General features: G+C 40.5%; 1 pseudogene; it reads right to left on the bottom strand.

Moving 5' to 3' along the window:
* The window catches only part of LOC112634197, a 106,302-nt pseudogene that overhangs the window by 74,845 nt on the left and 5,189 nt on the right, over window positions 1–26,268 (bottom strand).

Raw genomic sequence — 26,268 nt, forward strand, 5'->3', positions numbered from 1 at the left:
TCACATATAGCATGATTCCACTTATAGGAAATATCCAGAACACAGAAATCTGTATAGATTGGTGGTTTTCAGGGACTAGGGAGACGGGAGGATGGGGAGAAACTGCTAAACAGATAAGGGGTTTTACTTTGGATTGATGAAAATATTTTGAAACTAGAGAGAAGTGGTGGTTGTACAACATTGTGAATGTACTAACTCCACTGAATGGTTCGTTTTAAAATGGTTAACTTCATATTGTATGGACTTCATTTCAAAAAGTTATTTTTTAAAATTTCTAATGTTTTTTTCCTGGTTCCCCTTCCATTGGCAGGCAGAAAAAGATCTAGACAGATTGTCAATTTTAACCACAGCCAGAACTGGACTTAGCTCAAGCATCATTCAATTTAAGACAACATAAGGGTTGTCTCTGGCCCCCTCAAACTCTTTCCACCAGCCTGTTTCTAATTCCTAAAAAGTCAGTAGTAGACAGTTATTTCTACTGGTTAGAGATGAAGGATGAAACAGATGCTGTCATGAAAGTATGATGCTAAGATCCTACACAGTTCTTTGGGGAAAAATGATTTTTAAATGTCACCTAGCACGCTCTATATTTAGTTACCATGATGATGAAGACACCAATTCTTACTGCAGTTGAAGTCCATTTCCCCTTAGTCAGGCCTCTGTTGAGATGGAGAACTATGGCAGTTATCCCAGTGGGGCATAAATGCAAGACAGCTATCAAATCACTTCCAATCTTTCTCTTCTCTAGGCTAAAGACCTTTAAATGCTTTTTCTCTTTTTTAAAAAGGAATAATGTTCTAGCCTTTTAATCACTTATGTTGCATTTCTCCAGTATTCACTCCTGTTTCTCCTCACTTGTCAAATCGTGGGGCTATGAACTACAGAAAGTATTCGTGCTGGGGGCAGACTACGTCAAGTAAAGTGGACAGTGCATTCCCCAGCTCTCGTGTATTACGTTCCTCTTGGCACAACCCAGTATGGCTTGGACTTGAAATAACTATGTTTTCTTAGCTTTCAACCCAAGCATCTGTTCCAGATGGCCCTGGAGCACAGGAGTCATGCTGCTCATGGTTAGGGGCTTGCCCTAAAAAAGTCAATCATTAGTGTCCTTCGTAACACAGAGGGCTGAATGTTGTGATTTAACAACAAACCAAATGTTTGTCATCACACCCCGAGGAAAAATGATGAGTCACAGTGCATTTAAGAGAAAGTTCCACTTTGCCTCCCAAAAGGGCTCAAACTAAGTCCTTTGGTTTTATATTAGGTTGAAACATTTGCAGTGGATTTTTGTAGGTAAGAAATAATCAAATAGCAGCAATTTAATATTGTTCAATCTAGTCCAAAAAATGAACAATAATTCACAGGCAGTCACATAGACTGTATACAGCATTTCTTCAGAAGCACAGCCTGAGCTGACCAGGAAGAACAGGCAGGTGCCGTATTGGTTTCATTACAGAGCTTGAGAAAGCTCCCTGCCTTTTGGAAAACCTTCCCTGTCTGTCTGCATAGGGTTGAAATTCAACTTGCCCTTTTGGGCATCACTGACCTCTTTAAGGATCTGCTAAAAGCTATGGACCCTTGACATAGTAATTACTCTGAAAATGTAATTACCACTGAAATTAATAGTATATTATTTAGCCAGCATATAGATCATACACACAATACTCAATCTTAGACCTTTAGCTCAAATAAAAAAGACAAAATATATTTTAAAAAAATAATCCACAAGACCATCACTATTACAAACTAGAAGCCAGCAATGCTCTGACAGCAGATCTTTGTGTGAGATAAGCCAAATATACAACTGCCCAGAATGCAGTGTGGTAACTCGCATTTATTGGCATTCAGTGGCTTAAGGAGTTCCTGAATACAAATTGGTCTTCCTAAGTACTAAGAAATGCCTCTTACACGAAAGTAGGGAGCTTAAGTGATATATTCTGTAAGGCTGAATTGTCTCAACTCAAATAGACATATATCGGGGTATAACTGAATTTGTCAAAATTTAGGAAACAGCCACGTGTGGTGATTAATGCCTGTAATCCCAGCACTTTGGGAGGCTGAAGCAGAAGGATCTCTTGAGCCTAAAAGTTTGAGACTAGCCTGGGCAACATAGCAAGATCCTGTCTCTACAAAAAAATAAATAAAAATTGGCTGGGTGTGGTGGCACATGCCTGTGGTCTCAGCTACATGGGAAGCTGAGGCAGGAGGACTGTTTGAGCCCATGAATTTGCAGCTGCAGTGGGCCATGATTGTGCCGCTACACTCCAGCCTGCATGACAGAGTGACACCCTGTCTCTAAAAAAATTGTTTTAATAAAAATAAAGAAATAAATATCTGGCCGGGCGCGGTGGCTCAAGCCTGTAATCTCAGCACTTTGGGAGGCCGAGATGGGCGGATCACGAGGTCAGGAGATCGAGACCATCCTGGCTAACACGGTGAAACCCCGTCTCTACTAAGAAATACAAAAAATAGCCGGGCGAGGTGGCGGGCGCCTGTAGTCCCAGCTACTCGGGAGGCTGAGGCCGGAGAATGGCGTGAAGCCGGGAGGCGGAGCTTGCAGTGAGCTGAGATCCGGCCACTGCACTCCAGCCTGGGCGACAGCGCGAGACTCCGTCTCAAAAAAAAAAAAAAAGAAAGAAATATCTTTAAAAAACTAGGAAACAGAAGAGTTCCCTATGATCCTACGGTGCTAAGCTTGGAAACAAGACCTCTTACTATTCACTGTCCATCAGACCAGCCTTCAGCACACAGGAGGTCTAGAAACTTTAATATGAAACTGACTCAATAGTCCTATACACAAGCTTTAAAAAAAAAAAAAACCCATAGAAATTGACCCTTCTGATCTTAAAGCTTGAAACTTACATTTGTTGTATCTGAATTTTTTTCCTCAGGAAAGGACCCCAGGCTTCTCAAAAAGTATTGAAGAACCAAAACTCACCAGATCATGGCACCCAAACAATAAAATGCCAGGTCCCTCCTGCATCAAGATTGCTTCCTTGCCCCTCCCTATTTCCTATTTTCTTACACATAGTTACATTTCTTCCCTGCTATATAAACCCCTAACTTTAACTGGTCAGGAAATGGATTTGAGAATGATCGCCCAGCTCCTCAGCTGTAGCACCCAGTTAAAGCCTTCATCCTTGGCAACACTCGTTGTCTCAGTGATTGGCTTTCTGTGCAGCAAGCAACAGGACCTAGACCAAACTCCTTGTGTTTCAGTAACAAGTAGACACTGACTGGTATTCAGGGACAGGTCTGCTTTGGAGGCATAAGGCAGGGAAAGGCCCAACCTCTTCTTCATGTCAACCCCACCCTGCAGAAGTAACCACCTTTAACAACACAATTTAAATTGTGTATTTTAACTTGTCTGAATCTTATATACCATATAACAGGAAATGAGGCATAAAGTTGACTTTTTATGCAACAATTTCTCCTTTTAGACCCACTCTAAATTTTGTTTCTCTCTTTCTCAGCATTTGTTTCATGTTTTATATTAGAGTTTTCTGTCTATCTTCTCCAGATATAATTTCCTGTGGACTACAACCACGTCTTACAATCTTCACTGCTTAGCATCATCTCTGGCATAAACTGAACACTAAAAACTTTTTTTGAGTGAATAAATATCAATGCATGAAAGATATGGACCCTCATAATAGTAATTAATATCAAAAGTTCACTAAAATAAGCATTAGAAAAATATGAAGTATTTCCTACAGCCCTGTCATGCTGGGATGCCCTTGAGAGATTTCATTTCAGGAAACAAAGGCAACAATATTTTAAATGTCATTAATGTTTTAGCAATTTCCTTTCTTCACCAAGAGGTGTGATCTGGCAGGCAAGGGAACATCCCACTCTCTCCTTGCCTAATTAAAATGTGTGGCTCTCTTGAGAAGAAAGTAGCATTTGGCAAGAGATTGCTAGATTTAAACACCAAATAGAAATGGTATGTGAATAAGTCAGCAGCATCTACCCTTCACTTGTGTATTAATTGATATCTACAGTGCACTCAAAAACTTACAGCTGCTAAAGGTCTTTTAGGTTAAACACAAAAACACTGTGACTCTCACCATTTTTTTCATTTAACAGTGATCTGATTTCAGCCACAGCAGCACATTAAAATCCCACTTCTAGAAAAACCTCTTCCTGTCATCTTTTTCTCTGCAGGGCACTCGATGTACCACTTTAAAGAACCCCACTGTTAGAATGAAAGCCTCCAGATTTCACTGTCCATTGAAGCTAGCTTAAACAGACATGGTAAGTTGAAAATACATTTGTTCAAACTTGTATTTAAAATAAGTGCGTTTCACCAATAAACATACGAAAAAATATTCAACCTCATGGTAACTAGTGAAATACAAGTTAAATCTAAAATGAGATCATATATAAGCCTGTTAAGATGGCAGGAAAAAACAGATACTATATGTAGTGTTTTCAAGAGTTTGCGGAGTTTAAACTGAGATAGTCTTTGTGGCAGACCATTTATTAATACTGATAAAAGCCTTTTGAAAAACACATGCCTTCTGACCCAGCAGTTACACTTACAGGAATTTATTATGAGAAAGCAATTAAGAATGTGGGTAAGAGATTAAACAGTAAGAATGTTCATTGCAGCACTATAGCAAAAAGATGGAATCTACCTAACTACCCAATAATAGAGGATTTATTGAGTACATTATGGCACAATGAAACACCGTGTAGCCATTTGAGAAATGTTATAGACGTATCTTTATTGACTTGGAAAGATGTGTATGTTACATCTTGAATGAAGAAACCAGTTTACAGGAAATTAAGCATGATGAGAGATGTGCAAGAAATGTATACTACAAAATAGAGGCAGTGATAATATAGCTCTAAGATAGAATTATTTTTTAATCTTATTTTGGCTTATTTGATTTTATGATTTTTCTGAAATAAATGTGAATTCCTTGTATAATGAAAGGTATTGAAAAACAAAATGCATTACAATGCAGCTCACATGCCAATAAGCCAAAGAATCTGATAGCCACTGAAATCTGATAAAGACTGAGTACATCCCACAAATTCCCTTACATTAGGGATGATTATATTATCTGAGACGGTTGCAGAATCCGTGTGAGTGAGTTCTACCCTGTTATCAAGGCAAAACCCTAGGAATAATCAGTGGCTTTGCGCAGTATTGGAGGGTGAGCCTTTCTACCCTCCCTGAAGCACTGTATTCCTTAAGGGTTTTAGTTAAGTTCTTGAAAGCCACTCTCTAAAAGCACAATAATGCTTATAGCTTTTCACTTGAAAAATTAACGAAATTGCATAAGAAAATAATTATACCTTATTCTGTGAGCATGGAGATGAAATACAAAGACTCAGATCATTGGCTGTGTCCCATGGCTCACGCCTGAATCCCAGCACTTTGGGAGGCCGAGGAGAGTGGATCACCTGATGTCAGGAGTTCAAGACCAGGCTGGCTAACATGGGAAAACCCTGTCTCTACTAAAAATACAAAAAAAAGTAGCCAGGCGTGGTTATGCATGCCTGTAATCCCAGCTACTTAGGAGGCTGATGCAGAAGAATCACTTGAACCCAGGAGGCAAAGGTTGCAATGAGCGGAGGTCGCACCCCTGCACTCCACCCTGGACGACAGAGCAAGACTCCATCTCAAAAAAAAAAAAAAAAAGAGAGAGAGAGAGACTCAGATAATTGACAAACTACAACACAATCTTGAGGAAATAGTTTGGCAAATACCTATACATGAAGAGGAACTGGGTAGCACTAACAGGAAGCCCGTATGCTTTCAAGTCAGGGAGACCTGGGTTTGAATCCTACCTGGGCCTCTCACTGGCTATGTGACCTTGGACAAGCTACTTAATTTCTCTCAGCCTCAGTTCTCTCATCTGCAAAATAGGAATCTAATAGTACTGCTTTCTTGGTGATATTGAGAAGTTATAATAAAATGTATAGACACCTCATAACATAGTGCCTGGCAGACACGTAGCAAATAGGGGTTTTTATGGGGGGTATTATGGCAGATATTTCTGTTGCTAGATGCTGGTAAGAGAACAGAAAGGAAGAAACCAGTCAGGCAGGCAGTTAGGGTGGGTCCTTGGTTGAATTCTTTCAAACAAAAGAACAGCCTCAAAAATCAAGCTGCAGACACAGACAAGGGTACTTGCACAGGGGGGCTTGCCTAGACATGCCCACAGCCACACAGATAAGAAAGGCTACACAGGTGACTTGCCCAGACATGGTCACAATGGAAAATTCCATCCCCTGACACATGCACAGTAAGGTAAAAAGTAATATGGAATAACTTAAGCTAAGAGCCTAAATGTGCTTTAAGAAGACCAGAAATTTGCACCTTATGCAGGTGAGATGCCCAGTCCTCATTGGTTTCTTATAAAAGCCTTTGCATTCAACTGCAAAAACAGCAACCCTCTTTCAGGCCCCCTCTCCACAGCAGAGAACTTTCTTCTATTGCTTATTAAATTTGCACCCTTAGTGTTCATGCTCCTTAATTTTATTGGTTGTGAAACAAAGAACTTGGGGTGATAACTCAGGCAACAAGAGACTGCTACATTGTGGTGCACTGGCAAGGCTGTAACCCTGCGCCTATTGAGTGTAAGCTCTGTGACTTTCATCTGGGACAATTCAGGGCTTAGCATAGCAGACTCTTGGTGTTAGTTAAGTGAATTCTGCATCCCTCAAATTATTCTTACTCTTTGACTCACTAATCTAACTCTTTGGAATTTATTCTAGGGAAATCATTCAAAAGAATAAAAGAATTGAAGGCATCCATTTTTCAAAGCAGTATTACTGATAATGGAGAAAAATCAGAAATAATTCACACATCCAAAAAAGGGAGAATGGTTAAATAAATCATGATATAGCAATGGTATGAAACATTATACCGTAGCTAAATATGATGATTCTGAAATCTATGTAGCAACCTGATAAATTAATAGAATGTAATAGATAAAAGCAGAGGGCTGAATTATAGATGCACTATGAGTTACTACTCTGTAAAACATGCAGCATATGGGCAGGAAACTCAAAAGATGAAAACAGTTGGCATGTTAGAGGGTGGAACAGTGGGCGGATTTTTTTCATTTATTGTTTTCATTATACTGTTTTACAATAAATACAATTCATCAGAGAGATAGGCAAAGTTATCATGTGGAAAAACAAAGACATTGGGCTTTATTGTTCTTGAATTTCTCAGTAACAGCAGAGTTCTATAGAAATGGGTGATGGGAACTACATGTTGGGATGCAGGAAGGGAGCCAGGAAAGGCTTGGATCCACAGGAATTTATCGTAAAGCTGCCTCAGGGCGCCAGGGCAACATCAAATGGAGATGGAGGTAGATGAAGGAAGAGAAAGCACCAACATTACAGAGAAAGCAAAACATTCAGAATGAGGCCCTAAAGACCAATTCCTTCTTTGTGACAGTCTTGCCTATCCTTTCTCTCCTTGTCTTCTGTACCAACAGGAGGGGAGGGACATGAGCTTAGTCCAACACCCTGCTCCCTCATACCCAAAAAACATTTTCTTTTAATGGAAATGCCTTAGAAACAACTCATTATATAAATGCTGGGGGCTGGGGGCCACAACAGCACTTTCATTGTCCTCAGAGACAATCTTATCAAGAGAGTCAGCCTGGGCTACTCATCTTCCTCCAGGGCTCAGCAAAGTCAGAGTCAAGACTGTATCACAGACAGAGGAAGGACCAGAACTGAGAATCAAACAACCTGCAATCAGGCCCGGCTCTGCTCTGTTTGGCACTTTGCCCCGGGACAGTTCCTGCCCTCAGTTTTCCTATCCAGAAAATAACATGGTTGGATGAGAATTTTGACGGTCTCAAGGAGCCTGCCAGAGGCAATATTCTGAGGGTTTAAATGTTTTCTGAATCTGTAAAATGCCATTTCTTACATATCTATTTCAGGGCCCAGAGGTGGCATGCTATGAAGTCACAACCATGCTAACAGGGACTATAAATCTCAGTGTCTTTCGTTCAAGCCAGCTATCTTCCTCTTCCGTGTGTGTGTGTGTGTGTGTGTGTGCGTGCGCGCGCACGCCTTGCATTTCTATAACCATTGAAAGTTTATAAAGCATATCCATCCAAACACACGTCACCCATTGTCATTCCAAGGATTGTAAACACCCATTACTAATCTACTTTACAGTTGGAAAAACAGAAGATAAAGCCACTTAAATGGCAGAGTCAAGGCTCCAACCTAGGTTTTCAACTCCAAATAGAACCTTCTATTTATTGTAAATTGAGGGTGTCAGGAATTAGAGCAACAGGTGAATGTTTATGGAGAGCCAGATATACTAAGGACAAGGATTTCGGAGAAAGACAAGTATATACAAAAAGGAGGAAAGAAACTAAGCCAAGGAGAGAGTCCAGAGAGGAAATCAGGGATGCTAGGGTAGCCCAGCAACAAAAAGACCTCGACTAACCTCAAGTCTTGTTTCCCAAGGGTTCGGGACATCTGATAAGCCAGTGACAGAGTCCTTATTGAGTGGGTGATAATTTTGCAGAGGCCTCCTGTTGATGGAAAAATTGAGCATACGTTTTAAAAGCCTCAGTCTTTTCCTTTTCACATTTAATTTAACAACCGTACAACATGTTCTGTTCTGAATCAGACGCCTCATTGTCCCCTTGTTCAAGGAGGAAATTAAAGTCTAGGAAAGAAGACAAGCTCTGATCTGCTGATGTGTTTTCTGTGTGGCCATAGAAAGGTCATTAAAATGCACTTCCAGCTCCTGCAGGAACATTTACATTTGAGGTAAAGTTAATTTACTTCTCTGCCCACTGGTTTTCATTTATTTCCATCTATTAATGAGCTATACTCTTGTGGTCTGCACTAGTACCTCACTCACTATCACCAGAAACTTTTGGTAAACTTACTCTAAGACTGACAGAGCAAGATGTCTAAGGTAGCATGCTAAGGGGAAGCACTAAAGCACAGAACAGTCTGTATAACAGAATCCCTTTTAAAGTAGGTATGTCAGCTGTATCCCAGTTCTCTGACCTTTTGAGGCCACCTGTTCCTTTGGCATCTAACTAGAACAATTCAAGCCTTCATCCTCAGGATGGTAGCCTCCAAATCCCAGTGACCTCCCTGGTATTTCTGAAGATTATCAATGAGTCCAGGCTTATACCAGTCTCCACCCTGTAAAGACATCCTTTTATTTTATCATTCAAAGCAGCATAGTGCTACTTAGGCACAACTTCACTGTGGACTGGGCCCTGCACCTTCTCTCTGCATTTTCAAAAAACCCACAAAAGGGTTTAATCTTCCCAAGAAAATAGCAGTCTCTTTCTATTAGATCAGTGCAAAAGTAATCGTGGTTTGGTTTTTGCCGTTACTTTTAATGGCAAAAACAGTAATTACTTTTGCACCAACCTGATAGAACCACGGGCTCACACTGCTGATGGCTTTTGAAAGATCGAGTTTTTCCATCTCCGCTAAAACTGTATATAGAGCTAGAAAATGAAGATTATATTTGCATAAAGGACAGTTTAGAAGGTTCCAAGTCCATCTTTTAAAGTTGGTCTTTTAAATCTGGTGAGAGAGATTGAGGGAGAAGAGGGGAGACATGGACACTAATATTTTATTTTGTACTTCTATATTGTTTGAATCATAATAGAATGCAAATATTAAATTTTAAGTACATTATTTACTATTCCCTTCTCCTTTCTTTTATGGTAATTGGGCCTAGATATTGCACTATTTGGGGGGAAAAAAGGTACTAGCGAGAGAAGTGGGGAGCGGGGGAAGCAGGGGGAGACACTGCTTAGAGATAATGAAGAAGAAAAGGTGCAAAGAGAATTTGGGGCCAGATTTCATGAGATTTTGGAGGAGGGAAAGACCTCTAAATGTGATGAAGAGGCAATGAAGCCTTATGTGGTGCTATGTAACACCTTCCCCTGGACCCAACATCAGGGTTTTCTCTTTTTCAAGAGTAGACATGTTCCCTTTAAAAGTGCTTGAGCACCTGGGTCTGTCTGGTGGGAGTGGCAGGGATTTCACAAGGAGACACTGGCAGATCTACTGCAACCCTCCAGAGCTCAACATGCGAGGCAACCCTGCAGAGTGAAACTGTGCTGTGCTATCTTCCCATCAGTTCATGAGATGGACTTATTTCTTTCATAGCCTCTAAGACAAAAACAAACGAGGGGAATGTGGTTGGAAATGCAGTTGAGTCAGCCAACCCCCAAGATCTGCCATATCAGCTCTTTGAACATTTGAAAACAGGAGTTTTCCTCAGATTGAAACAAACTCCCTTTCCCTTTACAGGAGACGTTATTTCCAAAATTGTACGTTTTATAACTGTAAGACAATTTTTTCTCTCATCTTGCAGAAACCCTTTCCCCTCCAACAGCCTCCACGCCTATGAATCTTGGGGGAGCTGCTTAGTCTGTGCGCCCCATGTCTGTTGGGTTAAGACAAGGCCAGTTTCTTATGTTTACACAGCCTTTTGTAATTTGCAAGGCATAAGGTGTTCCACACAAAGACATGTAGCACAGGGGAACGTGGCAGGTGATTCTCAGGTGTGAGGGTATCCAAGCCTTTCTGAGATTAAAGTAAGAACACCTCATAGAGCCAGTCTGAGAATTAAGTAACAGGACATAGCTGAAACGCCTGAGTCAATGTCTCACACCCACAATTATTCATCATGAATCTCATAGTCACCCTTATCAAGTTTATTCCACTTTCCAAGGCAGGGATCAAACCAAGTGGTCTGACCCTAAATCCAAAACTCTATCCACTACACAACTCTGGTTTCCCGAATTTATTACTCAGCAAACCAAGAATCCATCCCACCACATAAAAGGCATTTAGGTAAAAGGTCATGCCAAAAATTACTCATATGTTTGGTCCCTGAAATTCCCAGAGATAATAAATATCCCTAACATGTAATGAGGCTGTCAACATTTTAGTAGGCAACTTTCACCAATTTAATGTGAAATCTATTAAGAAGACTTAAATTGCTTTATCCAAGCCTCAAAAGACATCTGTAATTAACATCCTCCCATGTGAGATACTGAAAAATAGTCAAGATAAAGTAGCCTATACATAGTAATCAGCCATTGTTACATCTCAACTTTGAGTAAGGCAGAAAAGTTGTATTTAACGATGTGAAAAGTACTTTTTAGTGCCTCGGCTTAAAGACTCAGGCTGTCAAAACAACCATTAATTTTCCCCTCCACCCTCTACCGCTGTTTGAAGTGGACGCTATACAGATGTTTTACAAAAATGCTTCTCCTTCTACTCTTTGTTGTCAGCAGTTTACATGATTCAGGCAGCAACTTCGAAAGAAACAAGACGGGAATTGTCCAGAGCCAAAGAGGATGTTCCCGGGCCTTTCGTGGGTCTGCCTCTGAAGCAGTGTGCCCTTTACAGAGAGTACATGCCATAGGACGCCCAAACCACTCTTGAGCCTATACCTGCTGAAAGCCTGCTACAGTTTATTATTATTATTATTAAGGCAGCCCTTTAGGTCCAGAGCTAGAAATGTGAGTGTATTTTTCTCTAAGCTATTACTGTACCTCTGCCTTCCTGTAAGAACTGCCCTATTTAAAACTCTAGATCCAGGCAACCTCAACCAGAGATGTGCACAAGGCAGTAAATGGTAGCCACAGTTAATGTCCTTTCAGTTTAGCCAGACACTGCTGGCATTAAAAGTAATTGTGAAACTACATGTGCCAACCAGGTTTCCCCACCAGCACACAGAAATCTTAATGGCAGAAAGGGAGGAAGAGAGGGAGGCAGTTGAGCATTTGCTGACTATTTGTTGACTTTTTATTGAAGCCTTTTGCATGTTCCATTTGACACTTACAGAACGTATGTGGCACACCCAGGTCTTCCAGCCCCAGGCCCATGCTTTTTAAACTCATAGGTTATTAAATAGGTTATTATGGTTTAAATTAAATGATTAATCAAAAGACATCTGTAGCCAGGAGATGTTAGCTGACCTACAAAGCCAGTGACTAATTTAACTCAATTAATTAAATTAATTTAAGCATTGGCTTTGTAGGTTAATAAACATTTATTCTCCCAAGACCTAATATCTTTAAATAAAAGAGGAAACCTAAGACCCCAACACAAATATTATTGCATCTTACTGAAGGAACCAGCACTAACCCAAGCCAATATGGGTCCTGTTGTGCACTAATTTGTAACCTTTCTTTAAACTAAGCTGAAGACCCATGCCCCCTCCTGATTAAGGGAAAATGGAAGAGACCGCTAGTTGCCACCCAATATCCTTCACAATAACAAAACACTGATTTTTTTGTTGGGCATACTGCCATCCCCCTAAGATTACATTTGTTGTTGTTGTTGTTGTTGTTGTTGTTGTTGTTGTTACAGAGTCTCGCTCTGTCGCCCAGGCTGGAGTGCAGTGGCACCATCTCAGCTCACTGCAAGCTCCGTCTCCCGGGTTCACGCCATTCTCCTTCAGCCTCCCGAGCAGCTGGGACTATAGGCGCCCACCACCACGCCTGGCTAATTTTGTTTTGTATTTTCAGTAGAGACGGGGTTTCACCATGTTAGCCAGGATGGTCTCGATCTCCTGACCTCATGATCCATCTGCCTCGGCCTCCCAAAGTGCTGGGATTACAGGCATGAGCCACCACGCCCAGCCAAGATTACATTTTTTAGCCTCCCTTGTAGACAGCTGTAGTTGTGTGACTGTGGGTCAGTGACACATAAGAAGCATTCTGTAGGCCAGGAGTGGTGGCTCAACACTTCACATTTTACTTTTGTGTAAAAGAGGTCCGGAAATAGCAAGTCTCCTTAGCAGCACTATCTTCCGTCAAGCCTAGGGTTTGGCATTTGTTCTGATGATTGAAGATGGCTGCCAAAGCTTTAGCCCTCGGCCCTCATATCTGCATTCCAAGCGGAAGGACTGAGAAAGAGGAAGAGAAGATCTTGCCCCCTTTTTTAAAACGGTCCCTGTAGAAGGGGAGCATCACACAAAGGGTCCTATTGTGGGGAGCGGGGAGAGGGAGGGATAGCATTAGGAGATATACCTAAAGTAAATGATGAGTTAATGGGTGCAGCACACCAACATGGCACATGTATATAAATGTAACAAACCTGCACGTTGTGCACATGTACCCTAGAACTTAAAGTGTGAAGAAAAAAAAAAAGGTCCCTGTAAATAGAATATAATCTTTTTTTTTTTAAGACTTCATTGTGTCCCCCAGGCTGGAGTACAGAGGTGTGATCTCAGCTCAACCTCCACCTCCTAGGTTCAAGCGATTCTCTCACCTCAGCCTCGCAAGTAGCTGGGATTACAGGTGTGCACCACCAGGTCCAGCTAATTTTTGTATTTTTAGTAGAGACGGGGTTTGCTGTGTTGGCCAGGCTGGTCTCAAACTCCTGGCCTCAAGTGATCCACCTGCCTCAGCCTCCCAAAGTGCTAGGATTACAGTACTAGTATTATGTAGGCCACCATGCCTGGCCTACATAATGCTTCTTATATGTCACTGACCAAAAATTAATCACATGACTACAGCTATCTGCAAGGGAGGCTAAAAAACGTAATCTTAGGTGGATGGCAATATGCCCAACAAAAAAATTAGTGTTTTGTTATTATGAAGGACATTGGGTGGCAACTAGCAATCTCTGCCATATTCCATTAAACAGGAGGTTTAAGGTCTTCAGCTTAGTTTAAAGAAAGATTGCAAATTAGCATGCCACAGGACCCATATTGGCTTGGGTTTCTGCTGGTTCCTTCAGTAAGATGCAATAATATTTGTGTTGGGGTCTTAAGTTTCCTCTTTTATTTAAAGATATTAGGTCTTGGAGAAATAAATATTAATTAATCTAAAAAGCCAATGATTTTTGAGACAGGTTTTTGCTCATTGTCCAAGCTGGAGTGCAGTGGCACGATCTCAGCTCACTGCAACCTCCACCTGCTGGGTTCAAGTGATCCTCCTGCCTCAGTCTCCCAAGTAGCTGGGACTACAGGTATGTGTTACCATGCCCGGCTAATTTTTGTACTTTTTCATAGAGATGGGTTTCGCCATGTTGGCCAGGCTTGTCTCAAACTCCTGGCCTCAAGTGATCCATCCACCTCACCTCCCAAAGTGCTGTGATTACAGGTGTGAGCCACTGTGCCCAGCTGTAGTGTCAGAACTGAATGAAATTATTATAGACACACAGTTGGAAAATTGCTTGGTCTGTGGAAAAAAAATCTACACACATTTTGGTGATCAGGTGTCTTCTGTGCTGTGTCGAGCATGGCAGTAGGAAAAATAGTTTGGTCTTTCCTATTTCATACAGTAGTAGTGGGAATCAAGGAATAGCCATCATCAGATAAATTGTTAACATGTTACCATTGTAGCTATTTTCTTAAAAAATATTTTTACTTTAAAAGTTCAGAACCAAAATTTTTGATAACAAGAGCAAGAAAGGTGGAGAGAAAGGTGTGTAATGAATACAAAGTATACTATACTTCTAGTTTTGTTTAAGAGGAAGATTAGGGTTGCCAGATCTAGCAAACAAAAATATAAAACATTCAATTAAATTGGAATTTTGGATAAACAACAAATCATTTTTAGTATGTCCCATGCAGTATTTGGGACATATTTATACTAAAAAATTATTTGTTATTTATCTGAAATCCAAACAACTGAGTGCCCTGTATTTTATCTGGCAGCCCTAAGAGAATGCAGACAATGTTACCCTTTGTTAGAAGTATAGATATTAATTTTTTAATTTGAAAAGGGTACTGAAAAAGTAGTGTAAGCCGAATTAAGATGGAAAGTATAAGGTTACTAATATATTAATTATCACATCATAATATATTAGTTATCACATCATAACATGTTATTAGTTATTACATCAGGACTCATAAACAGTTGCATTCATTCTAACAGGAAGAGAGATGCTAAAATGATTCCAAACTTAGGGTCTAATAAATATTTATGGAGCATGTATTATTTAAACAGACCTGGGTTCAAATCCTGACTTGCTTTAGACTTTATATAGATGGCAATTTAACCTGTACAAGGAGTCTCCCTATAAACCAATTCTCTTCCAAAAAGTTGTTCATCATTTATTAATAGACAATAATTTCTTCCCCATGTGTTAGATATATTTTTGTTCTAAAATTGCACTGCAGAGAAGTCGTGAAAAATAACTTTTAAAAAAAATTTTTTATTTTGTCTTTCCAGGCTGAAAACTAGGATACTTAACCCAGGAAAACAACTAATTAACAAATAATAAAAATGTATGATTCATATAATATAATATTATGACTAAAACTACATAGCAAGTTGGAGTTTATAAAGTGCTTCTCACCTGCATGATTTCAGGAAATCTGCCCAACAGTCTTATAAGGCAAGTATTATTTGTATCACCACTTGTCAGATAAGATGGGTTTAGGGCAGGTAAGAATGATCCATACCCACCCACCTCTCTAGCAATGGGACTGGCTCTGAAACCCAAATCCCCCGCCTCCATGCTATGTACCTAAAGCAAAAAGTGACCGAGGGAGCAAGAAGTAAGGATTTTGAGATCCAGGGATTGGGCTTCCCATAGTTTCTCTGCTATATTCTCTGTGTGAAAATGATAATATCTATTCAAAAGATGACTGTTTCTATATGTAGTGTATATGTTCAATTATCTATTCCTTTATGACCAAGACACCCAAAACGTAGTGGCACCAAACAGCAACATTGATTGTCTCACAGTTTCTGTGGGCACAGGTCAGCGGGAACCTTTGGTTCAATGTCTCTCCCATGCCTACAATCAAGATGTTGGTTTGGGCTGGGAAACGACATCCACTTCCCAGCTCACTTACGTGGCTGTTGGCAAACTTCAGTTCTCTAAGGGGTGTTGGACTAAGGACTTCCGTTCCTTGCTGCTGGCTGTCGGTGGAGGCTGCCCTCACTTCTTTCCCACATGGGTCTGTCCATGGGGCAGCTTACAACATGGCGGCTGACTTTCTCAACAGGAGCTAGGGAGAGAGTGGGAGCAAGGGGAAAGCCGCAGTCTTCTGTAGCCCAGTCGCAGAAATGACATTCCACTACTTTTGCCATATTCTATTCATTATAAGTGAGTCCTTAGGTCTGGCCCACACTCAAGACGGGGAGATTATACAACGGCATTAATACCAGGAGGTGAGAACAACTGGGGCATCGTAGAAGACTGCCTACCATGGCATGTGAATCTTACTCTGCCAACTCAGGGGTCCAAGCAATATAACCTTTATTTTCCTATAACACTTTCTAGTTTGAGCCCATTTTTAAATGAAGAAAGTTTGATCTTTGTTAATTCCGGGCTCTCTGACCCTTACCTCAGGTTGAAGTTTCAGTGAGATTACAGCGGGGAATTAGAAGCATGCCACAGGGAAGGAGAGCTGACCAGCCCTTGATGTCATCTGTCTTGATGGGTCACTGCTGCCATTCCTGCCTTCACAGTCCTTCCAGGTCCAGCTGGCCTCCTGGAACCTCCTAACAATGACTCCAGCTCGAGAAGGGAGATTCAGAAACTTGGCATTCTGTATTTTCAGGCCCTTCTCAGGTCCTGCCTCCGCTGCTGAATGCTGACTAGAAGGAGAGGCACCGGTCCCTTCTCTAAAACCCACCTGATGTCTTTTCTTTCGCTCCCAAGCCTGATGATCTTTCTCCAGCCTTGGGGAGGAAGGAAAGACCTTCTCACTCCCTCCATGTTTCTCCAAATGTTTGCTTTATATCCAGAGTCCTCTCAGTAGCGCTCAGGGCTTAGGCTTTTGAAAACCAAAGTCAAACAATTTCCCAGCTCTTCACTCTGACTGATCTCTGGAAACAAGTTGCTTTGTACCTCTTAAAAGAAAGTGTGCAGTGGGCAATACCAAAAAGCATTTCCTGCGATAACTGCCCTGAACAATCAGCCTAACACATACATTTATTTGGTCATGAGAAGAAACTGAAAGAATCAATGTCAGCAAGTCACTTGGTGTGTAAATTATAACAACAACTGACACCTTTTAAGCATTGATCATGTGCCAGGCACTATTTTAAGCACTTTACATATAATAACTCATGTAATGCTTATAATGTCCTTGAGATTTAGGAAGATTCATCTTAGGGATGGGGAGACTCAGGCACAGAAATGTTAAGAGACTTGCCCCATGTCACACAGCTATGAGTGATGGAGTAAGGCTTGGGGCCTAAGAAGTCTGGCTCTGGAGTCTAGACCCTCAAGTACAGAAGCAGACATTTGTTTGGAAGCTCCAGCCTAGAGTGAAGATTGCTAATTACAAACTCCATTGCATACTTTTATTTTTTATTTGGAAATGTTTTATATACAAAAAGGTATACACAATAACATTAAAATCCCATACACTCACCAGTTTAACAAATAAACCATATATACATAATGCCCAATTGAGACCCCTTGCCTTCCTCTGTTGAGACTGCTAAAACAAAATGTAGTAAACTGAGTGGCTTGTAAACAACAGAAACTTATTTCTCACAGTTCAGGCACTGGAAAGTCCAAGATTAAGGTGCTGGCAGATTCCATGTCTGGTGAAGGCCCACTTTTGGTTCACAGGTGGCTGTCTTCTCACTGTAACTTCACACAGTAGAAAGGGGAAGGGAGCTCTCTGGGATCTCTCTTATGAGGTACCAATCCCATTCAGGAGGACTCCATCCTTGTGACCTAATCACCGTACAAAGGCCTCACCTCCTAATACCATCACCTTAGGGGTCAGGATTTCAACATACAAATTTGGGGGACACGAACATTCAGTTGACAGAACCCCTGTTTTCTCTTCCCAATTTTATCCCTTCACTTTCTGCCAGATGTAATCACTCTCCTGTGTTATATTTCCATTTCCATGCATATATTTTTTATTGACATATAGTAACTGTACCTATTTATGGGATGCATGTGATATTTCGAGTCATGCACGCAGTGTATCATGATTATATCAGGGTAACAGGGAGGGTCCCATGAATATCTCTGTTTTTCACTCTACATGTATGAATCTCTATGCAGCATATACTAACATTTTGCTTGTTTTCAAGCTTTTAATTTGTCAGTACACATCCTTCTTCAACTTGCTACTTTCACTAACATGGATAAAAATTTTCAATCAAAAATTTTTATCTCAAAAGAGGAGTTGTCAGAGAAGCGTCTACTCAAGAGAATTTGCTGTAGAAACAGGAACACTAAGCCTTGCTGGCATGCAAATTCTTCTTAACTAAAGAGAAAAATGCACTAGGACTTCTCAGGGCCAGGTACATTCCCTCTTCTCCCTCTTACTTTGTGAGTGTTGTGAGTTGAGACCAAGATTCTGGATAAAACAAAAGACATCTCCAGGCATGAACTCCCTTAACTCCATCCATCTTACCTTGAACTCATCTATATCTTCATTCATCCCCTGAGGAAAGGAAATCCAAGAAATATATACCAACGTTGGAGTCATTCAATCATTTGATAAATATTTACAGTTGGGCTGGGCGTGGTGGCTCACGTTTATAATCCCAGCACTTTGGGAGGCCAACGCAGGCGGATCCTTTGAGGTCAGGAGTTCGAAACCAGCCTGGCCAACATGCTGAAACCCCATCTCTACTAAAAATACAAAAATTAGCCAGGTGTGGTGGCATGCGCCTGTAGTCCCAGCTACTCGGGAGGCTGAGGCATGAGAATCGCTTGAACCCGGGAGGCGGAGGTTGCAGTGAGCTGAGATTGCACCGTTGCACTCCAGACTGGGTGTCAGAGTGAGACTCTGTCTAAAAAAACAAACAAAAAAATTACTGTTGGACACTATCTTTCATTTGCACTACTAGTTTAATAATTATGCACCTGGTCTGTTTACCCTTTTTCTTTTCTCCTATATCTTGTTCCTCTGCCTCGCTGCCACTTGAATGATATCTCCAAAACCCAGGCACAACCCTATCACATTCAGAGTAAGGACAATTTCCTTACCAGCAAGACTTTCCTAACCAGCTTCTGCCACTTCTCCACAGCCTCCTCTCCATCCACTCTTCCTTCAGGAACCCCAGCTCCAACTCTTCCCCAGATGTTCCAAATCCCCATGCACCATGTTTTCTATGCCAGTGTCTCTGTCTATTGTCCAGGTCTGCAGTGCTCTTTCCTCCACACACCAACACAAACACTACTTTCCATCTCCCACTGATTCTTCAAGCCCAGCTCCTGAGTTAGTTTCTTGGTAAATCTTACCTGATTCTTCCAAATAGCATTGTCTCTCGACCTCTCTCTCTACTGTCACGGATTTCCCACCTACCTACCACTAAGCTGGCAGTGATCACAGCACTCTGCACAGTACTTGTTTGTAGAACTGAATCCCCACGTGCCAGGCACTCCCTGTGGAAAAGGACTGTGTGCAGTTTTCCCTTGTGTCCTGGCTTACAGAATGGTGGCTGGCATGAGTCCATACTATTGAAGCTTGCTGCATTGATGAAGCCTGTGATGTTAGACACTGTCTGGGTAAGCCAGCTATCTTAAATGAGATTTTGGTATTATCCATGGAGGGGCCCTTAAGATATGTCATTGAGGTCTCTTTTATAAAATGGCAACCAAATCACACCATTCCAGAGCACTGAAGATGGTTAGATGGTTGTGGTGAATAAAGTAGAAGTGTCGGCAAAAAGCACTACACTATATAAAGGTCTGAGCTTCTATGCACTTTCTTTTTTTTAAGGGAAAGAAAGTTTATGAGAGAAGTAAAGAAACAAAAAAATGACTACTCCATAGGCTGAACAGCCTCCCATGTACTTTTAAAAACAGCTGTATTGGGACCAGGGCAGCGGCTCACGCCTGTAACTCCCTTTGGGAGACCGAGGCAGGTGGATCACTTGAGGTCAGGAGTTCGGGACCAGCCTGATCAACATGATGAAACCCCCATCTCTACTAAAAAGTACAAAAATTGGTCAGATGAGGTGGTGCATGCTTGTAATCCCAGCTACTTGGGAGGCTGAGGCAGGAGGATCGCTTGAACCCAGGAGGTGGAGGTGGCAGTGAGCTGAGATTGCGCCACTGCACTCCAGCGTGGGTGACAGAGCAAGACTGTGTCTCAAAAAATAAAATAAAAATAAAAACAGCTTTATTGAGATAGTATTAATGTACCATAAAATTCATCCATTTAAAACGCACAGTTTATTGATTTTTAGTATATCCACAGAATTGTGCAGCCATCACCACAATCTAAATTTAGAACATCTTCATCACCCCAAAATGAAACCTCATACCATTGTCAGCCACTTCACACTCTTCCTCCTTCCTACTTAGACCCTAGCCTTAAGCAACTACTAATCTACTTTCTATCTCTATAGATTTGCCTATTCTGGACATTTTATAGAAATAAAGTTATAAAATAGGTGGTCTTTTGTGACTGGCTTCTTCCACTTAGCATAATATACATGTTGGAGCAACTGTTAGTACTTAATTCTTTTTATGGCTGAATAATATTACCTTGTATGAATACAGGACATTTTGTTGATCATTTTTTTTTTTTTTTTTTTTTTTGAGACGGAGTCTCGCTCTGTCGCCCAGGCTTGAGTACAGTGGCCAGATCTCAGCTCACTGCAAGCTCCACCTCCCGGGTTTACGCCATTCTCCTGCCTCAGCCTCCCGAGTAGCTGGGACTATAGGCGCCCGCCACCACACCTGGCTAGTTTTTTTGTATTTTTTTAGTAGAGACGAGGTTTCACCATGTTAGCCGGGATGGTCTCGATCTCCTGACCTCGTGATCCGCCCGTCTCGGCCTCCCAAAGTGCTGGGATTACAGGCTTGAGCCACCGCGCCCGGCCTTGTTGATCATTTTGATGGAAGTTTGGGTCGTGTCTACTTTCTGGCTATTATGAATAATGCTGCTTTGAACATTCATGCACAAAATTTAGCCTGGACATATGTTTATTTATCTTAAGCAATTCACATAGGATTGGAATTGCTGGGTCATTGGTTAACTCTGTTTAACATTTTGAGACTCTACCGAACTGTTTTTCTAAGTGGCTGCACCATTTTACATTCCTGCCAGCAAAACATGAGGGCCCCAGTTTCTCCACATCCTGCCCAAGAACTGTTTGTATTTTTTCGCATAGCCATACTAGTGCGTGTAAAGTGTTATATCATTGTAGTTTTGATTTTCCTAATAATTAGTGATGTTGAGCATTTTTCCATGACCTTATTGGCCATTTTTGTATCTTGTTTGGAGAAATGTCTATTCAAACCCTTTACCCATTTTTTTCAATTGGGTTATTTCTCTCATTATTGAGTAGTAAGTTTCATTATATATTTTGGATACAAGTCCCTTATCAGAAATATGAATTGCAAATATTTTCTCACATTAGGCAGACTTTTCTTTCACTTTCTTCATAATGTAATTTAAAGCATAAATATTTTTAATTTTGATAAAATTCAATTTTTATATTTTTTGTCACTTGTGCCTTTGATTTTGTATCAAAGAAATCTTTGCCTAATCCAATGTCTTGATGTGTTTTTACAGTTTTTTTCTAGGAGTTTTACACTTTTAGATCTTTTGTCAACAATTTTTAGTTTGTCAATGATGTGAGGTAGGATTCCAACTTTATTCTTTTGCATGTGAATATCCATTTGTCCCAGTATAATTTCTTTAAAATATTGTATTTTCTCAATTTAATTGGCTTGGTGCCATTGTTGAAAATCAGTTGAGCATAACTGTGAGGACTTATTTCTGTACTGTCAATTCTATCCCATTTATCATATGTCTGTTTTTATGTCAGTAACACAGTGTCTTGATTATGTAGGTTTGTAGTAAGTTTCAAAATCTGGAAGTGTCAATCCTCCAACTTTGTTCTTTTCCAAGAAATTTTCAGTTACTCTAAGTCTTTTTCATTTCTATATGAATTTTAGGATCAACCTGTCAATTTCTGCTCAAAAAAGCCAGCTGTGATCTTGAAAAAGATTGTGTGTTGAATCTATACATTTGTTTGAGTAGTACAGCCATCCTAGCAACAGTGAGTCTTCTCATCTATGAACATGGATGTCTTTCCGTTTACCTAGATCTTTAATTTCTTTCAACCATGTTTTGTAGTCTTTATTTTACAAGTTTTGCGCTTCTTTTGCTAAGCTTATTTAAACATATTTTATTCTGGTTGATACTGCTGTAAATGGAATTTTCTTAATTTTTTGACTGCTCAAGTGTATAGAAATGCAAGTGATATTTGTATACTGATTTTGTGTCTTGCTTCTTGCTAAACTTGTTTATTTCTGCTAATATTTTTAGAGGACTTCTTAAGATTTTCTATATACAAGATCATGTCCCCTGCAAATAATATGTATTACTTCTTCCTTTCTAATCTAGATGTCTCTTACTTCTTTTTCTTCCCTAGTTGTCCTGGCTAGAATCTCCAGTACAATGCTGAATAGAAGTAGTAAGAGTGGACATCCTTGGCTTGTTCATGACCTTAAATGGGAAACATTTAGTCTTTCACCATTAAGTATGATGTTTATACTGGGTTTTCATAGACATCCTTCATCAGGTTGAGGAAATTCCCTTCTATTCCTAGTTTATTGAGCGTTTTTATTATGACAATGTTGAATTTTGTAAAATGCTTTTTCTATGTCCCAAGTGCTTTTGTATCAATTACCTATTGCTATATAACAAACAGCCCAAAACTTAGTGACTTAAATTAACATCCCTTTTACTGACTCTTGATTTTGCACATTAGCAGTTTGGGATGGACTTGGCTAGATTGTTCATCTCCTGGTCCTGCCTGGGACTGGAGCTGGAGAGTCTAAGATGGCCCCTCTCACATGTCTGGCAGTTGATGCTGGCTGTCATCTGGATCTATTTTCATGTGGTCTGTCATCGTCAAGGTGACTAGACTATACTTCCTTCCATGGAAGTCTCAAAGCAATGATGCATGCAAGAAAGTGAGAGCAGAAGTTGCAAGTCCTCTTGAAGCCTTGCTTGGAAATCATACGGTGTTTGTTATCCCACATTCTACTGGCCAAAGCTAGTTGCAAGTACAGCTCAGAATAGTCCCAATTCATGCGGTAAGGTACAGGGTGCCACCTCCTCATGGAAGGAGTGGCATTTTAATTCACCACATCTTTCAAAGATATGGTCCACTGGTCCTTTGTTCCCTCCTCCTGAGACTGAATTGTATCTTTCCATAGTCATCCTTTCTCACTCTTCTTTCCTTGAATTTCCATGTGCAGTATTTTCTTGGATAGATAAGAACTAATAGAGATCATCTGCTCTGTGACTTCCTACCCAAGAGAGAGAAAGATGCTAAATAAAGTTCTCTCTTAAAAGATCAGGGGAAACAAGCAAGTGATAAAGTACAATTTGCTGTTTGGTACCAGCTCCCATAAACCGAGCTGAGAAATATAATCTGGAAAGTTGTAAATATAATTGTTTCTTCTGTACTTTTTGTTGTTGTTGTTGGGAGCATGGTGTTTCTCCTAACCAAAAACATTTACATGATCTATTTGTTAGTTGTTCAGAAGCAGCTGATCCATAACTCATGAAGACAATGATAGCAATTTCCATATTTTTTATTATAATTAAAGTTCCAGAAACAAGTTTAAGTTCTTACAGCATACAGCAATATGTAAGACTATGTTTTGCAAAAGGTACTCATGGAAAGTAAAGAATACTAACACATTGGATCTGTCCAATTGTCTAGAACCTTAAAGCTAACCTGAGTTTTAGCACTTTATTATGAAAAAAGGAGCAAATTATTAGAAAACATTGACATAATTGGCTTACTAAAAACAAAACAAAACTTTCCAGAAAGAGCATGCATGCAGTTTCAATCTCTTCTAATCAAAGAGAGGCACTTAGGCCTGCAAATTACAAAAAGGTTCAATTTTAATTAGTATAAAGATGGATCAGGCATGTTTAAAAGAATGGAATCATCAGAATGGAAACAAAGCATCCTCTGACACTCAGTTAATCAGAGAAATCAATTAATCTTCATAACCTTAATTATCCAATAATGCAAGTGAGTTAAGATTTATTCCTAATTAAAGTAGAGCCAACCTTACTGCTATTGCTAATTATAGCGACCATATAATGAATATTATCATGTGCTTTAGTGCGTTATATAAATTAGACAATTTTATCCTCTCAATAACTCTGTAGATTAGTTAACTTGAGCTGTCATAACAAACTATCACAGACTGGTTGGCTTAAAAAAAATTATTTCTCACAGTTCTGGAGACCAAGGTGTAGGCAGGGTTTGTTCCTTCCAGGGCCATGAGGGAAGGATTGATTCCAGGCCTCTCTCCCTGGTTTGTCTTCTCCCTGATTCTTCACATCATTTCCCCTCTGTACATGTCTGTGTCCAAATTTCCTCTTATTAAAAGGACAGTAGTCATATTGGATTAGGGCCCACCGTCATGACCTCATTTTAACTTAATTACCTCTTTAAAGGCTTTATCTCCAAATACAGGAATATTTTGAAGTGCTTGGAGTTAGGACTTCAACATGTGAATGGGGGGCACAATTCAGCCCCCGGACGTAATCCCCTTTTACACCTGAAGAAATAGGCCCAGAAGGATTGCTACTTGTCCAGAGTCTCCAGTTACTGGTGGCAGAGTCAAGACAAACTCAGATCTGTTGGAATCCAAAGCTCTGCAGTTAACCATAACACTACATACGTGCCCTTAATAATAGTCAGACAGATCTTTTCCCATCAGTGTCCCCACGCAGTTTCAGGTTCCCGAACACCACACACCCAGGAGCTCTGTAGCCAGGGGCTCTGTGACTACTCCTCCCACACTAGTCTCCAGAGATTCCACCTCTCCCCTCCCCGAGGTCTAGCTGAATGTTCTAGCGAAGGCTTTCTTTCCATGACGGTCTCTGAATGCTCCCCACCCCCGATCATTCCCAGTCCCACCAGCCCTGCTTCCAGGGCTATCATCACCACCTTCCAGGGACTCATAAGGGGGAGATCACCGACTGTCTTTGCCTCATGTTTACATTATACTTCACAAACGCTCTCTGGACCTTCCAAGGTGTTGCCCAACTAGCCATAAATGAAAGTAAGGAATAATTAATAGCCTACCAACCAAAAAAAGTCTAGGACCAGACGGATTCACAGCTGAATTCTACCAGAGGTACACGGAGGAGCTGGTACCATTCCTTCTGAAACTATTCCAATCAAGAGAAAAAAAGGGAATCCTCCCTAACTCATTTTATGAGGCCAACATCATCCTGATACCAATGCCTGGCAGAGACACAACGAAAAAAGAGAAGTTTAGACCAATATCCCTGATGAACATCGATGCAAAAATCCTCAATAAAATACTGGCAAACCGAATCCAGCAGCACATCAAAAAGCTTATCCACTATGATCAAGTGGGCTTCATCCCTGGGATGCAAGGCTGGTTCAACATTCGAAAATCAATAAATGTAATCCAGCATATAAACAGAACCAAAGACAAAACCACATGATTATCTCAATAGATGCAGAAAAGGCCTTTGACAAAATTCAACAGCCCTTCATGCTAAAACGCTCAATAAATTTGCTATTGATGGAACGTATCTCAAAATAATAAGAGCTATTTATGACAAACCCACAGCCAATATCATACTGAATGGGCAAAAACTGGAAAAATTCCCTTTGAAAACTGGCACAAGACAGGGATGCCCTCTCTCACCACTCCTATTCAACGTAGTGTTGGAAGTTCTGGCTAGCGCAATCAGGCAAGAGAAAGAAATCAAGGGTATTCAGTTAGGAAAAGAAGAAGTCAAATTGTCCCTGTTTGCAGATGACATGATGGTATATTTAGAAAACCCCATTGTCTCAGCCCAAAATCTCCTTAAGCTGATAACAAACTTCAGCAAAGTCTCAGGATACAAAATTAATGTGCAAAAATCACAAGCATTCTTATACACCAGTAACAGACAAACAGAGAGCCAAATCAGGAATGAACTTCCATTCACAATTGCTTCAAAGAGAATAAAATACCTAGGAATCTAACTTACAAGGGATGTAAAGGACCTCTTCAGGGAGAACTACAAACCACTGCTCAGTGAAATAAAAGAGGACACAAACAAATAGAAGAACATACCATGCTCAATGGATAGGAAGAATCAATATCGTGAAAATGGCTATACTGCCCAAGGTAATTTACAGATTCAACGTCATCCCCATCAAGCTACCAATGAGTTTCTTCACAGAATTGGAAAAAAACTGCTTTAAAGTTCATATGGAACCAAAAAAGAGCCCGCATTGCCAAGACAATCCTAAGTCAAAAGAACAAAGCTGGAGGCATCACACTACCTGACTTCAAACTATACTACAAGGCTACAGTAACCAAAACAGCATGGTACTGGTA

This window comes from Theropithecus gelada, chromosome 11, assembly GCF_003255815.1.
Source record: "Theropithecus gelada isolate Dixy chromosome 11, Tgel_1.0, whole genome shotgun sequence".
In the NCBI taxonomy this organism is placed as follows: Eukaryota; Metazoa; Chordata; class Mammalia; order Primates; family Cercopithecidae; genus Theropithecus; species Theropithecus gelada.